The sequence below is a fragment of the Canis aureus genome, chromosome 1 (genome assembly GCF_053574225.1).
Source record: "Canis aureus isolate CA01 chromosome 1, VMU_Caureus_v.1.0, whole genome shotgun sequence".
In the NCBI taxonomy this organism is placed as follows: Eukaryota; Metazoa; Chordata; class Mammalia; order Carnivora; family Canidae; genus Canis; species Canis aureus.
The window spans coordinates 118,126,123-118,141,915 of NC_135611.1; positions in this window are offsets into that span (position 1 = coordinate 118,126,123).

Sequence of the window (15,793 nt, forward strand, 5' to 3'; positions counted from 1 at the left end):
CTTATAATGCTTAGTAATTTTCTTCCTGACTTCACTGAAGAAAACTGAGTTAGCCAGAACCTGTACAAGGTCATTATCATTCATCAGTGAAAAGAATGACCCATAATTGAGCAGTTCCCAGGAGCTTGCTTTTCACCCGCCGTCTTGTTTATGCCTCACAACAATCTCTTGAGATAGAGACTTTCATCACCCCTTTTACAGATAAGGAAACGGGTCCAGAGACATTCAGCGACTTGCCCAAAATCATGCAACTACTGAGAGACAGAGTTGGGACTTGGAATAAAGTTGTTGGCCCCCCTGAGCCCACATTCCCAATCCCCTCATGCAGGACACGATGCCCACCACCCCACCCCACCCCCGGCCCACATCAGCCATTTGCATGCCTGGCCTCACTGGCATGTGGGTTTCTGAGACTTGAAAGAGCGGCCAGTAGCAGGAAAATGGTTGGAGAGTTGGGACCTTATACCCTTCAGGATCCAAAGTGTCTGAAGAGGCTCAGGGCAGCAGACAGGGCTCAGAAATGGGTGCCAGTCTACGTGAGCATTCAAGGACTCAGCCAAGGGCTTGGGCTTCGTCGTCCTAAAGGCAGCAGGGATCAAAGCAACACACAACCCGCTGACTCTGTGGGTGATGTTGCACTAGTTCCCTAACATCTCTGTGCCTCAGTCTCCTCACCCAGAAGACAAACGTTATGGGGATTGAATGAGCTAATGCATATGGTAGAGTGACCTACAGCCACCAAAGGCCCATGTGCTTCCCCATCCCAGGCCTCTTGGAAATAAGTGGGTCCGTGACTAGCTCTGGCCAAAGTCCTAGGAGCCATGAGTGTGAGTTCCAAGGTGAAGGACTGGAGGGTGGGGTGCACATATCTCCAAGGTGCCATCACAGGATGGAGGTGAACTTGAATGATGCCCTGCCTGCTGCGGAGTTCGTAGAAGGGAGAACAATCTTCGGCCACGCTGGGGATGTCAGGTTGCTTTGTTACCGCAGCGTGACCTAGACTATCCTGGCCGGTTGATGGTACCCAAGGCCAGCTCATTATTACCGAGGCATTTTAAGCAGGGAAGGCCCTCAGGGGGGCAATTATCCAGCAGGACACACAGTGACTCAACTTGGGTGGCATTGGCCTAGGAAGACATCCTGGAGGTGGCACTGGGTCAGCCAGTGAGGTCGGGCTGAGAAAGGACCCCCGTGGTGACACTGCTCACCGCAGGCGACCAGAGCTGCACAAGGAGGCCGTGTCACTGGCATTCCTGGGCGTGGCCCCTCAGCGTGGCACACAGAGTCCCTTGCAAGCCCCCTGTGGCACAGAGGTCATGGACACAGCTCTCCCCGTGGACCAGAGGCTCCATGTTCTCATTGCAGACCCTGTCATGGGTGCCTGGAAGTCTCCAGAAGGTCCGATATAGGGCTGCCTTGTCCAGTGGGCACAGGGCTAAGCCCGTGGTTGAGCCAGGGGCATCAGAGAAGCAGGTGCCACTGGAGCCGGTGGAATCACCCAAGACATCCAAGTGGACCCGAGGCCTCCGAGGTGCTAGTGTAGATCGGAGAGGCCAGAGGTCACCTGGACCGTGATGGCTGAGGATGTGGGGAAGGCCCAGAGTGTGACCCCAGCCAGAGGCAAGGGCAGGCCGATCTGCGACCCAGGGGGCCCCTGGCTTCCGCCCCATGATCCAGTCTCCACCAGATCCCATCCCTCCCTCCATCAAACCCTTCCATGACTCCCTGGTACCCGCAGATAAAATCCAAAGTCCTCCCCGTGGCCTGCGCAGCCCTCGGAGGCTGACCTGTCACTTCGCTGTCATCTCCGCCCACTCAGCTCCCGCTGGCTCTGCTCCAGCCACACCCCAGGCCCCATTCCAACCTCTGGCCCTTGACACCAGCTGTTCCTTCTGCCTGGACGCTCTTCCCTTATGTGTCTACACCACTCCCTCTCTCCCCTCCTTCGGGTCTCTGCCCCAGCGCTTCCCGGCCTCCCTGCCTCCACTGCCCTCTCTGGCCTCTTTCCCTGCCTTGTTTTTCTCCAGAACGAACTGCATGCATCACCCCTGACATTCTAGAGGCTTGCTTGGGTATTGGTTTATTGTCTTTCTCCCAGAGATTTTTGTCTATTTTTTTTTTCTGCCAAAATAAACAAAGTCCCTGCCCTTGGAGAACCCCTACGATGGCAAGAGGAAGACCAACAGGAAACAAAGATGTGATGAATAGAAAAGGTGATTTAAGATACTGACAAATACGTCAAAGGAAAGAAAATGGGAGATTATAATAGAGAGAGAGAGAGAGAGAGACTGAAGGGGACTCCTTGCAGGGGGGTGGTCAGGGAGGGCTTCCCAGAGGAAGTGACATTTGAGCTGACGCGTGAAGGAGGAGTCAGCATCAGCTATGTGAGCCTCTCGAGGAAGCCTGTTTCAGGCAGAGGGAACAGCCTGTGCAAAGGCCCTGAGGTGGGGGAGCCTGCCTGGGGTTTTGGGAGAACAGCAGAGAGGTCAGTCAATGTGGCCGGAACAGAGTGAGGGAGGGGATGAGGAAGAGGACATGAGGCCAGAGACGCCAGTTTGGTGGGGGTCACACAGGCCACAGTTTTAGTCCGAGTGAGATGGAACCATGAGAGGGCTTTAAAATAGGACCTACATGACCTGATTCAGGGTGTTTTAAAGATTGCACCGGGGCCTGCTGTGGGGTGCGGGGCGCTGCTGCAAACTTATATGTATTATTTATTTATCAAATCCTTTTACGCCCTAAATGCCTTGTCCGGGGCAGCTTGCATCTTAGTCCTCACACCCAGGTAGGCACCTGTGACATATTAAGAAGTGTGTACATATATATTTTGTCTATGCCCCATGCCTGGCACATGGCTCCTAAAGCCCCTGGAACTTCCTGAGCAATGGGGTGCTAGGGATATCTCTTATTCTGATGTCTGGTCCTTGACCCCAGTTCCTGGCACAGGGCTCCTAAATCTCTTGGGATTTCCTGGGTGCTAGGAGCGTCCTTTTTGCTCGGTGGGCGCCAGCATGGCTCTGGTCACCAGATGCCAAATTATAACCAGAAGCTTGGGACTTCCATTCCCACCTCCACCTCTGGGGAAGGGACGGAGGCTGGAAAATGAGTGACGGACCGACCAAGCCTACATGCTGAAGCCTCCACAAAAATCCCTCAAGTATGGGGTTTGCAGTTTCCAGGTTGGTGAACACATCCAACGGGTGAGGAGGGTGACACCTCCCCTCCCCGCCACTCCCCGGGGACAGAAGCTCCTGTGTCCAGGACCCCTGCGGCCCTGGCCCTAGGTACTTCTCCACCTGGCCATTCACCTGTATCCTTTGTGATAGACTTTATAATAAAGTAGTAAGAAGGGGCGCCTGGGTGGCTCAGCGGTTGAGCGCCTGCCTTTAGCTCAGGGCCTGATCCCGGGGACCTGGGATCGAGTCCTGCATCGGGTTCCCTGCAGGGACCCTGCTTCTCCCTCTGCCTGGGTCTCTGCCTCTCTCTCTGTGTCTCTCATGAATCCATAAATAAAATCTTTAAAAATAAAAATAAAAATAAATAAATAAACTAGTAAATGTGTTTCCCTGAGTTCCGCGAGCCATTAGAGCAAATTAGCGAACCCGAGGAGGGGCTTGCGGGGACCCTCCGTTTGTAGCCAAGTCGGACAGAAGTCGTAGGTGCCACGGTGACCCACTACTTGCAGCTGGCGCCTGAAGGGGACAGGACAGTGTGGGACTGAGCCCTTAACCTGTGGGCCCGATGCTGTCTTCAGGTGGGCTGTGTCCGAACTAAATTGAATTGTCGGATCACCCGCCGGTGTCCACAAAGAACTGGAGAATTGCTTGGTGTGGAAAACCCACGCGTCCGGCCACAGAGGTGTTCTGTGCGAGCAGAGAACAGTGCCACGTGGTCCTCACAGGAGCATTACCCCCCAAGCCACAGATGGGGAAACCAAGGCACGCAGATGTCAAGCCTCTAGGCCAAGGGCAACAGCTAGTGGATGGCACAGCGGGATTCGAACCCAGGCCTCCAGGCCCCGCGCCACCGGCTTCATTCCTTCCCCACATTGCTTGTTAGAGCATCGACTAACACCGTTGGGTGGGCCCAGCTTCCATCCCCACCAACTTGTGGGGCCCCGAACGAGAGTCTAAATGGAGGCCCACATCCCGTGCCTTCCAGCTGCCAACCTGGTAAATGAATCATGTTCTATCCTCCTGCCCTGGCACGCAGACCTTCCTAACGCCCTGGAGGCCAGGTGGGCCTCAGAGTTCCTGGGCAGGACGTGGTGCTCAGGAGAGGCCACCCAGGCTCACGTCCTGTCTTCCCAGGCCTGGCTGCGGCCCACCCGCGGGAGGTCTCGCATCCCCATACCAGCCGTACTCCTCGGCCCACGTTGGTCTCCCCGCCGCCTGCAATGGGGCCTGGTCAGAGTCTGTGTCCCTGAGGATGGACCAGGGACGAGGTCACTGCAGACCCTGCCATGAGCTCTGAGGCCCTTGGGCGGGGAATTCTGGCTCCCAGAGCAGGTGTTGGCAGGAATTTGGCAGGCACCACCTTCCCAGAGGTCCCGGGACTCCCCGGCGGCCAGGCTCCGCAGCCCAAGGCGCGGGCGGGGACCCTGTGTCGGTTCCAAGGGTGGCAGCACCCTGGCAGCTCCCTCTCCGAAGTGAAGGCCCCTGGGCTTCATCAGCCTGTTGGTATTTTTGCTCACTAGTCATCAGGGGTCTCTGAGACTGGAGACTAGAGTTGGGTTGTGCCTACCTGGATCACCCCAAACTGTCCCTCCGGCAGCGACAGGTGCCATCCTGGCACGTCCACCCCCATCCATGGCCCAGATAGCATCTGCTCCCCCACCTTGAGGTTGTGCAGGTGGGGGTCTCCAGAGAGCCACAGCATCCCCTAGTGCATGGGGTGGCAACCCCAAACACCCCTGCATGGCCAGCAGAGCTCTCAGGGCCTGCAGGCACAAGGGTGGCGCCCAAACGGGTACGCAGGCCTGCGGCACAAGTACTTCTGGTCACAGGTGGCCATGGGGCAGCACCCTGGTGCCTGAGAGGTAGTGGTCCTGCAGGTGGCAGCTGCAGCCAGCGGGCGGCCCCCAGAGGCCCGCCGCCAGGGCATCCAGAAGCAGCCCGCTGTGTGCTGGCGGGTGCAGGGCGTGGAGTGATGCTGGCACAGGTGGCTGGGGGAGGGCACAGAAGTCACAGTAGCTGGTGGCTGGACATGCCACACCTGGGGGAAGGGACAGATGGACCCGGGCCACCTCCTCAAGCCCTTGATTCCTCAACCAGCGCGAGAAGAACCTGGGATGGTTGCAGGTTAGTGCTTTCCCTCCATGTGGTTTATGAATATCGTGGCCACAGGCTACTGAAAAATTGTGGCCCATTGGGGCACCTCGTGTCTCAACCGGTCAAGCATCTGCCTTTGGCTCAGGTCGTGGTCCCAGGTCCTGGGATCGAGCCCCACACCGGGCCCCTGCCCAGCGGGGAGCCTGCTCCTCCCTCTCCCTCTGCCGCTCCCCCTGCTTGTGCTCACTCTATCTCTAAGATAAATAAGTAAAGTCGTTAGAAAAAAAGCTTGTGGCCCATGATGAACAATTAGGACAACTCAGGATCAAGGGCAAGCAGATGGGCCCAGAGAGAGGCTGAAGGAGCCCTGATGCGGGTTTGAGGTTTGGGTCACCATCCCGGGGAGCAGAGCCTGGGGTCTCCCTGGGGATGAGGAGTCCCAATCAGCTGGGGAAGGGGGCATCCTAGCCGCCCCAGGGGTGAGGCCCTCGTCACAAGGCGAAGGGGCATCCGTGGGTACCCTGGGCTGGCTGGCCACTCAGGCAGGTGGATGCCCCCCAGGGTGCAGAGCTGGACACAGGCCCCCAGCACGGCCCAGGCCTACAGGCGGAGATCGAAGACGCAGCCTGCACATAGGCCGTGGGGTCCTTGCGTGTCGACGCTTGGCGAAGGGTCTGGAACTGTTCGTTCGCCAGAACTCCCCAGAGCTGCTCCATGCGAGGCCTGTCCAGGCAGGGCTCGGGGCCCCCCGTGTCCCGCTGGCAGCCCAGGGGACCACAGGGACTCAGCACGACACCTCTGGGCATCTCAGGTGAGGCTTTCTGAGTAGGGGAAAGGACAACTCGTCCGCTGGACAGGGAGGCAGAGAACAACGCAAGGAGTCACAGAGTCTGCCCAGAGGTGGCATTAAAACAGATGGCAGGGCAGCGGGGGGCTCAGCGGTTTAGCGCCGCCTTCAGCCCAGGGCGTGACCCCGGGGTCCCAGGATCGAGTCCCACATCGGGGTCCCTGCATGGAGCCTGCTTCTCCCTCTGCCTATGTCTCTGCCTCTGTGTGTGTGTGTGTCTCTCATGAATAAATAAATAAAATCTTTAAAAAAAATAACACAGACGGCAGTCAGCAGGACACCAGCTTCATATAGGTGGGCGCCCGCCCAGCGGGAGCCTGGGAGGAGAATCTGGAAGTGTCCTCCACGCTGCGTTTTGGAACATGGGAGGAGGTTGGGGACACTCGGGAGTACAGAGCGTTAGTCAATGACCCACCACCGACGGAGGGATTCCCACAGAGTCCAGTGGTGACACTTGCACCCTCGTGGCCTGTGCCATGCACCCGCGGGGCCAAGCAGAAGATGCGGCCACTGGCCCAGGGAGACACAGATCACCGACATGGCTGGATCCCCATGGATCTGGGTTGATTCTGCTGTGGCGGGGGGCACGGGCCCCTGCGGACCCTGCAGGAGCGAGGACCACCACCCCGCTGACACAGCCTGCCCCTGGTCACTGGGCAGCCGCAGCCATCCCCGCCAGCCTTGCTCTTCTTCTCCAAGGTAACGTGGACCTCTAGCATCACTGGGGTCACCCCTGAAGCTCCCGCGGGGCCCCCGGGGGTGACCCCCGCCTTAGGGCTGCAGCAGGGTGAGGCTGGGGCTGTGGGTGAGGTCCAAGCAGGGCCACTGGCCCCCTTCAGGCCACAGTGGGAGCAGAGGCCGTCCTGGTCCCCAAGCCTGGCCCCCCTGCCAGCTGACAGGGAGGGCTACCCCCTGGGCGTCCACCCAAGGAGAGGACAGAGAAAAGGAAGGTTCAGGAGAACAGGACCGTGTTTGGTCCAGCACCGCCGGGCCCATAGTAGGTGTTCAAATGTCCAGATGGGACGTAGTTTTGAAGGAAGGGGCAAGACCAAACCGTCACAGAGACCCTTGCGGCCTCGCCCTGCTCAGCACTCTTCCCCCTTTCCCTGGATCTCCTCGGGGAGCCGTCCCTTGTCTTCCTCCGGGCACTTCCCACGCAGTTCACCCCACCAAGCTTTCCGCACCCACCTGGGCCCAGCACCCAGCCTGGGTGACTGGGTCAGAGGTGGCCACGCGGCTCGAGCGGAGCCAGTGAGCGCAGCCCCAGGACCTTGCAGAAAGAGGTGCTCTGCCGGAGGCGCTTGCTAAGCTGGCCACCGCCGTCCCTGTAGGGCCGTCCCTGTGGGGCCGTCCCTGTGGGGTAGCCCGTGCCTGGAAGGGAAGCCACCACGGAGGAGAGGAGAGCCCAGAAGCGGGCACAGGTCCCGGACATGTTGTTTGAGCGCTTGGATCTAGCTGTGCCTGAAGCCAGAGACCCGTAGACCCTTTTTGTTTGTTTGTTTTCAATTATGTGAACCAATAAATGCCTTTCTTAAGCTGGTGTGACAGGCATTTCTGTTATTTTAAACTGAATGTGTCTGATGGATGTAGACAGAGAAGGGAGCACAATCAGAATAAGGGTAAAATGAGGAAACATTGGAGGAAAAGGCAATTATCCCCCCTCCCGCCGTGGGGCTGGGATTCCTAGGACTCACATGTCCCCCGGGGCGGCATGCTTAGCTGAACATGCCTGAGCTGTCCCCGGAGGCCGACCCGGTTCTCATGAACCCGGATAGTATCCAGTTCGGGGGTGAGCCTGATGGGGCTGCTGGACCTGTTGCTTTTCACCCGCTCTCTACCCTGGAAAAGGGGACAAGGAGCCAGAGCAGCACGGGACCTGGCAGAGACGGACACACAGGTGCTTGAGCCATCAGGGTGGTGCAGGAGCCCAGATGCCCGAAGGGAGCGGGTGGCGCACAAGGATGCCCCCGGGACCCCACGCTTCGGCCCAGGTTGGGGGGTGCTCACGGTGTTGGGGGGCAACAGCAGAACTGCGCCCGGCGCTCCCCAGCCCGGAAGGTCTCCCCCAGCCACGTGGCACCTGCCCTGGCTCCCGGGGAGCTGCCACACCGGACAGGGACAACGTTCAGCGACGCAGAGGCCGAAGCCCGTGCCACACCGCAGCCCTCCCCGCGCAGTCAGGCCGCCGTCGGGGGGCGAGGAGGGGAGCAGGCTCGATGTGGGGCCGGGGTTCGGGAGAGCCTGAGCGGCTGCTGTACCCAGGCTCCGGGCCCTGCCCTTCCCTGTGCCCTCCCACCACCTGTACCCCCGGCATCCACCTCGACCGACCGAGCCCCCCGTCACCCTGGCTGCGGGGCTTAGGGATTCACTGCCCACCCACGCTGTAGAGGCTGCCCCCCGCCCCCAGGGGTCCCCTCAGCTGGTGCGGCCCAGCACATAGCAGCAGGACCGCTGGGTGGTGACGGCAGCGCCACCAGCGGTGCTGTGATGGGGGTCACCTGACGCCTGCCTCTTGGGACCCCACACCAGGCTCCAGCATGCTCGGGACAAGCTTGCGGGCTACAGCTGACGGCGCCGGCCGCCTCCTCTATCGCACAGCTCACAGCCCAGGGCGCTCAGCTCGGGGCCCCGAGGGGCAGGATGGGCCCTGTTGGGGGGGTGGCAGCCAGAGCAGGCGGGGACCCGCAGGCCTCACCGCCGACCCGGCAGCTGGTGTCCCACATGCCGTCCTCACGGCACAGAGGCACCTCCTCACATGGGCAGCTTGCCTCACAGGAATTAGCATGTGACTCCCTGTGGCCACTTTCAGGACACAGTCGTTCTGGGGCCAGGAGAGAGAGAGAGAGAGAGAGAGAGAGAGAGAGAGAGAAGGAGAAATCCACACCAAGCATTGGATTCAAGACCACACTCTCACCCCTCACCCTGACCCAGGTCCAGATCGTGACCTGTCAGAGCCCCAGCACTGTGTTTTTCTTAGAACCTCCCCTCAACACACACACACACACACACACACACACACACACACACACACACACAGTAGGGTCTGTTCTCAGACCCCAAAGCAGGAACAGATGTTTCTGAGCAGTTCACAGCCTGTGCAACTGTACACAGTGGTCTTGGTGCAGATTCCACCCTCCTCTTTACTGGGTCTCCCTCCAACTCACCACTGAAGCCTGGATGTCCCCCCCACAGGGCCATCAACAGTTTGACAGGCTCAGGCCAAGGCGGCCAGAGCCTGACAGCCAAGCCCTCACGGCTGCACACGGCTCCGCGCACAGCTGTCCATGGGTGGGCCCACAGGGAGGGGCCGGGCACAGCTGCAGAGGGGCCCGTCAGTCTGGGAGCTGCCCGCAGGCCTCGGGGCCCGCATACCGGGCCCTCCTCTGGCCTGGGCCGCTGGACCATTCTGAGCTGCAGGGCCCTGCCTCCTGCCAGCTGACCTGGAGCAGCCCAGGCCCCAGCTGGCATGTTCCCAGGCGTGTCAGGGCCTCAGGGCCACACATATCCCAGCGACAGCCACCTCAGCGTCCAGCGCCATGAGTTGAGGTGCGCACCCTGGATCCCCGGCTCAAGGCCTGTGTCCACGGCCAGGTGGGAGACTGAGTACCTGCGGACAGCACAGCCTCAGGGATGGAGGGGGCAAAGGAAGCAGGTGCACATCCAGCTGTGGGGACAGGACACAGCCCTGGAGTCGGGGGCAGGGAGGGAGGCTCAGCAGGCTCAGTTCTGGGGGAGGCGTTGACTCCATGGGAGGCATTTCTGGTAAAAACCTGTGTCAGGAAGAAGGGGGGTGAGGCTCAGGTGACCGGGGTCACTCTGGAGAGGGACGGGGAAGCAGGTGGCGACGTTTACAGAAGATGTAAAAGAGCTGTCCAAGGGAGAGGAGGAGGGTGGCCCAAGTCAGAGGGGTGGCCCCCAGCGTTTGGGGCAGTGGCAGCTGGACAGGTGGGAGCAAAACCAGGAGCGCGGGGTCCTGGAAGCAGGGAGAGAGTGCTTCACGGAGGAGGGAAGTGTTGGGGTGTCTGAGGCCACGGAGGACCAAGCAAGATGTGGGCTGAGGATTGGGCCTCCGGACTGGGGACCCTCATCCAGGGTGGTTTGGGGGGGGCGCGGCTAAAGGCCTGACCGCAAGGGTTCGCAGAATGAACAGGGAGGGATCAGAGGCAGTGAGCACAGACCCCTGTGCCGTGGGTTGCTGTGCAGGGTCCCTAAGAAAGGGAGCAGAGCTGGGGGAGGGGCATGGGGTCCGGCAGGCTGTTAGAGATGCAACAGATCACAGCCCTGTGGGAACAGGGCGAGAAGGATCCCGCAGGAAGGGGCAGGGCGAGCGTGGACTCGGACCAGCAGGGCTTGAACCTGAGGCAGGGTCCCCAGAGGCTGGCAGAAAGGGGCTGTGGGCCCCGCAGAGTGGTGGCCTGCGGGGGTGGGGGCAGCACCCAGGAGCTTCCATTGCAAGCGAGTTCCCAGGTGCTGCTGATGCAGCCCTCGGGGACCCCGCTTTGAGAACCATGGATACAGAGGAGAGAAAGGACAAAGAGTCTCAACAGGAGCGATGGTGGGGGCGCTGAGCCTGGGCACGGGCCACCATCACCGTCACCACAGCTGCCAGGACCCCGAGGGAGCTCCAGAGGTTTGCTGTTGCGTTTCCCAGTGAAAGAGGAGGTGAGACGGGCCAGCCCGAGAGTGAGGTTCGGGAAAGGAGGTGTCAGTGGTCACGGGGGGAGGGGGCGTTGCAAGGTGGCCCTCGAGGTCGTGATCACAGGTGTGAAGCTGGCCCAGGCGAGTGCCTCAGTGGTGGGGTTCACCTGCTGAGTGGGCAGGAGGCGAGGGTGCAACCGGGAGGAGGGTGCGGCCCGGAGGAGTTACAGACGGACCCTGGAGTCCAGGAGGAAAGGGCAGGGGGCCGCGGCTGTAGGGTCGGTGGCTCTGGTGCGGGGGAGGTTGGATGGCCAGTGGGCTCAGCGGCTGGAGTTGTGGCGGGGAGGCAGCCAGAGACTGGGTTGTGCAGCCAGAAAAGTGGGGGGCAGTGGGGGTGAGGCCGAGGGCTGCCCCTTAGGAGGAGCAACGAGAGGCTGGTGGGGAGGATGCGACCTGGGGGGCCCATCTCTCCTGTGACCCGCTGTGCAGCTCAGGACAGCCCCCCGTGCGGTTCACCCTCTGCCCACCATGTGTTCACCTGTCCGTCTGTCTCCCCAACTTCTGTCCCGCCACTGCCTCTCTTCACCCCAGGATCATTCTGTTTTTCCATCAACCTGACGCTTTGTCCATCCGCCTGACGGTCTGTCCCTCTCTCCTTCTGTCTGCCTGTCTATCTGCCGTGGGCTCTCTGCCTGCCAGCCTCTAAGTCCCTGTATGGCCCTTGTCCCCCTGGGTCTGTCACCCCCGGGTGCCCCTCCCCACGCCGCTCTCTAGCCCAGCCCCAGCCTCACCCACCCGCACGTGGCCTGCAGGGTCTCCGGGTCTCTCCGCCTCGTCCTGGCCAAGCACCGCAGGCGCCTAGGGCTCTGGTATCGGGGTTCCCGACTCCAGGGCCGACCTGGGGTGTGCGCCTAGACCCCTTGGTCCTGCAGGAGGAGAGGGCTGGGGCCTTGGGCTCCTGGTGCCCGTGGGCTTGGACCTGGGAGCAAGCAGGTCCACTCACCCTGTAGACACAGCCACTGGGAACCACCGCGGTGGCAGTGCGGGAGGCCCAGGACCCAGGAACGCCCACGCTGCTGCTGTCTGCTGCCTGCAAAGTGTCGGGGGTCCCGGACGCCGGGATGGGGTGGTCCCTCTGCCGGCCACTGTCGAACCCACCTGGGGTATGATTCAGGACAGGGTTGGCCAGCCAGCTCCTCACCCCCAGGGCTCTGGGCAGCCTCTCCTGGTTCCCCACCCACCTGGGCAGCCGTGCCCCCTGTGCCATTGTGGGGGCTCCTGCCGCTGGCACCCCTGGGGTCCACTGGATGTCGGAGAACCAGCACCCTGGAGGGACCACAGCCCACGGGCAGGGGCACCCAGGAGGCGTTCACCTGCGGCCCACTCCTCAGATGGGCTCCGTGGCCCCATCCACCAGCTTCATCCCGGCTCCCCTGCCTCCCCAGCACCCCATCCCTCCCCACAACCTGTCCCCCACAAGCCAGTCCCCCCACGTTCGGTCCCCCCACACCCCATCCCCCTCCATGGCCAGTCCCCCTCCATGGCCCCATCTCCCTCTACCCCGTCCCCTCCACGCCCCCATGCCCCCCCATGGCCCCATCTTCCTCTACCCCGTCCCCCTCCACACCCCATCCCCCTCCACCCCATCCCCCTCCACGCCCTGTCCCCCTCCACCCCGTCCCCCTCCACGCCCTCGTTCCCCTCCACATCCCCGTCCCCCTTCCACAGCCACCGCAGCCTGCACGGCCTCCCTCTCACCTGCCGTCTGTCCATCTCTATTTCTCGATTTCCCTTTGGCCCACCCCTCCATCTGTCCTATTCCTTCACCTTCGCTCACTGTCCATCCATCTGGCTCCCTGCCCTCCTCGCTCTTTCCTCCTCCATCCCTCGTCCAGTCCATCTCTCCCTCGCGCTCTCGCCCGTCTCCCGTCCCCCGTCTCGCTTTCTGTCTCCGTCTCCCACCTGCCCCAGAAAGGAGACCCTTTCCCGTGGGGGCCGGGCCAGAGAGCCCCAGCCTGGGCCCTTCTGTTGGACCCCCCTACCCCCATCCCACTCCCGTCCATCCCCAGAAAAGGGAATTCAGTCCCAGGAGGCCCCGAGCAGGGCGCCTGGGGCGGGAGACACGTGGGGAAGCAGAGGCCGGCTCGTGGGCGTCCGCTGCCCCAGCCCCTCCTGTGATTCTGCTGCCAACACACGTGGGCCCCACTCGGTGTGGACCTGTCTGCCCCGGGAAATGTCTCAAGTGTGAACAGGGGTGTAAGACTCCGGGGAGGCAGGAAGGGAAGCCAAGGCTGGGGGTGGTCACCAGGACAGGGATGAGAGGGCCAGGCCCCAGCGGCCAGCGGACAGAGGACTGGGCTCAGAGGTGGGAAGGAGCAGATGCAGACAGGACAGTCAGGTGGGGCCAAAGGCGTATGGTCAGGGGGTCAGGGCCCTCGCCCCGGCTGCCCTGGGCACCACCTCAGAGAGGCCATCATCCATCCTCTGAGGGCGGGCCTCGTCCTCCTGCTTCAGCCCACAGGGGTACAGGGGCGAGGCTGGGGACATGTCCCCTCAGTCCCCAAGGACAAGGTTCACCAGATTGGGAGCATGTCCAGCCTCAACTCTGATCGCCTCATTCCAGGTCACTTGATTCGATGGGACAGAGGGGAAGGGTGTCAGCCAGGGGCTGGGGTCCACCCGCCACAGCTGACCCTCTTCCAGGCCCTCATTCCCACTCGCCCACCAGCAGCAGCCAGAGCAGCCCCACGGTGGCCTCAAGTACTGGGTGGGTGCAGAGGCCGATACCAGGGCTGAGGTGGGGGCCCAGGAGGGGGTCGGGGTGGCGCTGGGGAGCCTGTAACTCAGCTCCACTACCCAGGGTTCGTGGATCCCGCAGGCCTAGGAAGCTCCCCTGGATCCTGGTCCTCATGGGTCTGGCCCGGGCTGGGTCCGGCCTGCAGGTTGGGGAGGGGGGAGGCGGGAAGAGCAGATGGACGGCTTCCAGGGCCTTCCTTCCCCACGGGCAGGGTGGCCACAGGCCCTCGGAGGAGCTCCCCACTCCATTAGCAGGCCTGGCAGGAGTCAGGCGATCCGCAGATGCAGAACTGGAGCTCTGCTGCTCTGAGGAGCTGACAACGCAGGTGCCTCTCCTTCCCTGGACCCTGCCAGCCTTCCCTGGGGCCGGAGCCAGCGTGGGCAGAGGGGTGGTCAAGATGTGCCCCGGGGACTTTGAGGGGTTGCAGGCCAGCCGAGGGGCCTGCGGGGATGGGGGCTGCAGAGAATGATGGGGGATTCGAACTCACAAAGGGGGCTCATGCTGTGCCCCTGTGGAAATCGGTGGGGGCTGCCTTGGCGGATGAGGTCCTGAGTTAGGCAGTGGGGACCCCATCGTCAAAGTGGGGGTCCCCAAGGCACTGCATTGGCTCCCCAAACCCAAGGCTTCACCTGGTCAAACAGGCGGGAGAGAGGGGTGCTTATCCCGGGCCCTGATGTGAGCGGACGCCTCGCCTTCGCCCAGACTCAGGCGTCTCTGGTTGAGGCCTCCTGCTTGCATCCCCAGAACACCCCAGCCTGGGGCCAGGGAACCCCCGGGGAACAGTGTCCAAGTCTGGTCAGCAGGGAGGGGCTGGGAGTGGGGGACCCAACACCCTCTCCTGTGACGCTCCAGTCACAGCCCCAGCTTTGCGCCCTCAGAGGTACCACCTCGAGCAGACGACAGAGCCTCCCTGAAGGACGTCACCCCCACAGCCCTTTCCTCCTGGCCGCTGTGATGTTAAACCAGCACGTCCCAAAGTGTGGCTGGCTGCTGGGCTGCCAGGGCGGGAATGCTGGGGGCGCTGGGGACGGGGCAGCGCCGGCGATGATTTCCCTCGTGTCCGTTTATCTAATATTTCTCATTTCCTTTGAAAAGAATATGCCACCGCCACACGAAACCTTCAGTTTTGCAAATGCTGGTGTTAAAGTCAAGGCTAAGTTGGAAAAAAGAGAAACAGGAAAACGTGATCTAAATAAAATCATAATGCAAGCGGGACCGGTGGTATTCGTTCCTGGTCTGTCCCCGTCCAAGACAACCCCGTAAGAGCAGGGACCTCATCGGCAGTGTCTCCACTTGTGTCGCAGTGCTTGGGACAGTGCTTGCGTGGCACATAATAGGTGCTCAGTATATACTGGTTGAATGAATAGTAAAAATCAAGAAAACCACACTCAAATGTCTGCCTTTGAGCAAATAATGGAATTACATACATGAAATTCCCAGCAGCGCCCAGCACATAAGAAGTGCTAGAAAGGGGGCACCTGGGGGGTTCAGTCGGTTAAGCATCTGCCTTCGGCTCAGGTCGTGATCTCAGGGTCCTGGGATAGAGCCTTGCATCGGGCTTCCTACTCCGTGGGGAGTCTGCTTCTCCCTCTCCCCCTGTGATCGCTCTTGCTCTCACTCTCTCTCAAATAAAAATCTTTAATTAAAAAAAAGAAGTGCTAAAAAATATTCACGCATGCTCTTATTCCTGTAATAATTATTATTATTTACAAGGGCAAACAAATAGGCATTCCGACTAGCTGAGCATTAAACTCAAGATACGCCCAAGGCTGGATATCACCATCCTAGGGTGGACTTCTGAGATGTAAAGACAAATCTGAAAAAAAAAAAAAAAGACAAATCTGAAAACCTATTAAAACATGTATTGCTGGGGCGCCTGGGTGCCTCAGGGGTTGAGCGTCTGCTTTCAACTCGGGGCCTGATGCTGGAGTCCCAGGGTCGAGTCCCACATCGGGCTCCCCGCATGGAGCCTACTTCTCCCTCTGCCTGGGTCTCTGCCTCTCTCTCTGTGTCTCTCATGAATAAATTTTAAAAATCTAAAAAAAAAAAAACCAAAAAAAAAAAAAAACCACCTTTCATTGCTGTCACAGTCTTATTATCCACAGTTACAGCAGGCAAATCTTTCAGGCTGAACACTTGAGTGAGGGACAGTTTCTCCACTTCGTCAGCTGCGAACGTGCTCCCACAGTCAATGAGTCTCTGTGGCGGTTCTAAAACACGGCCCCGAATTTTTTCAGGGGG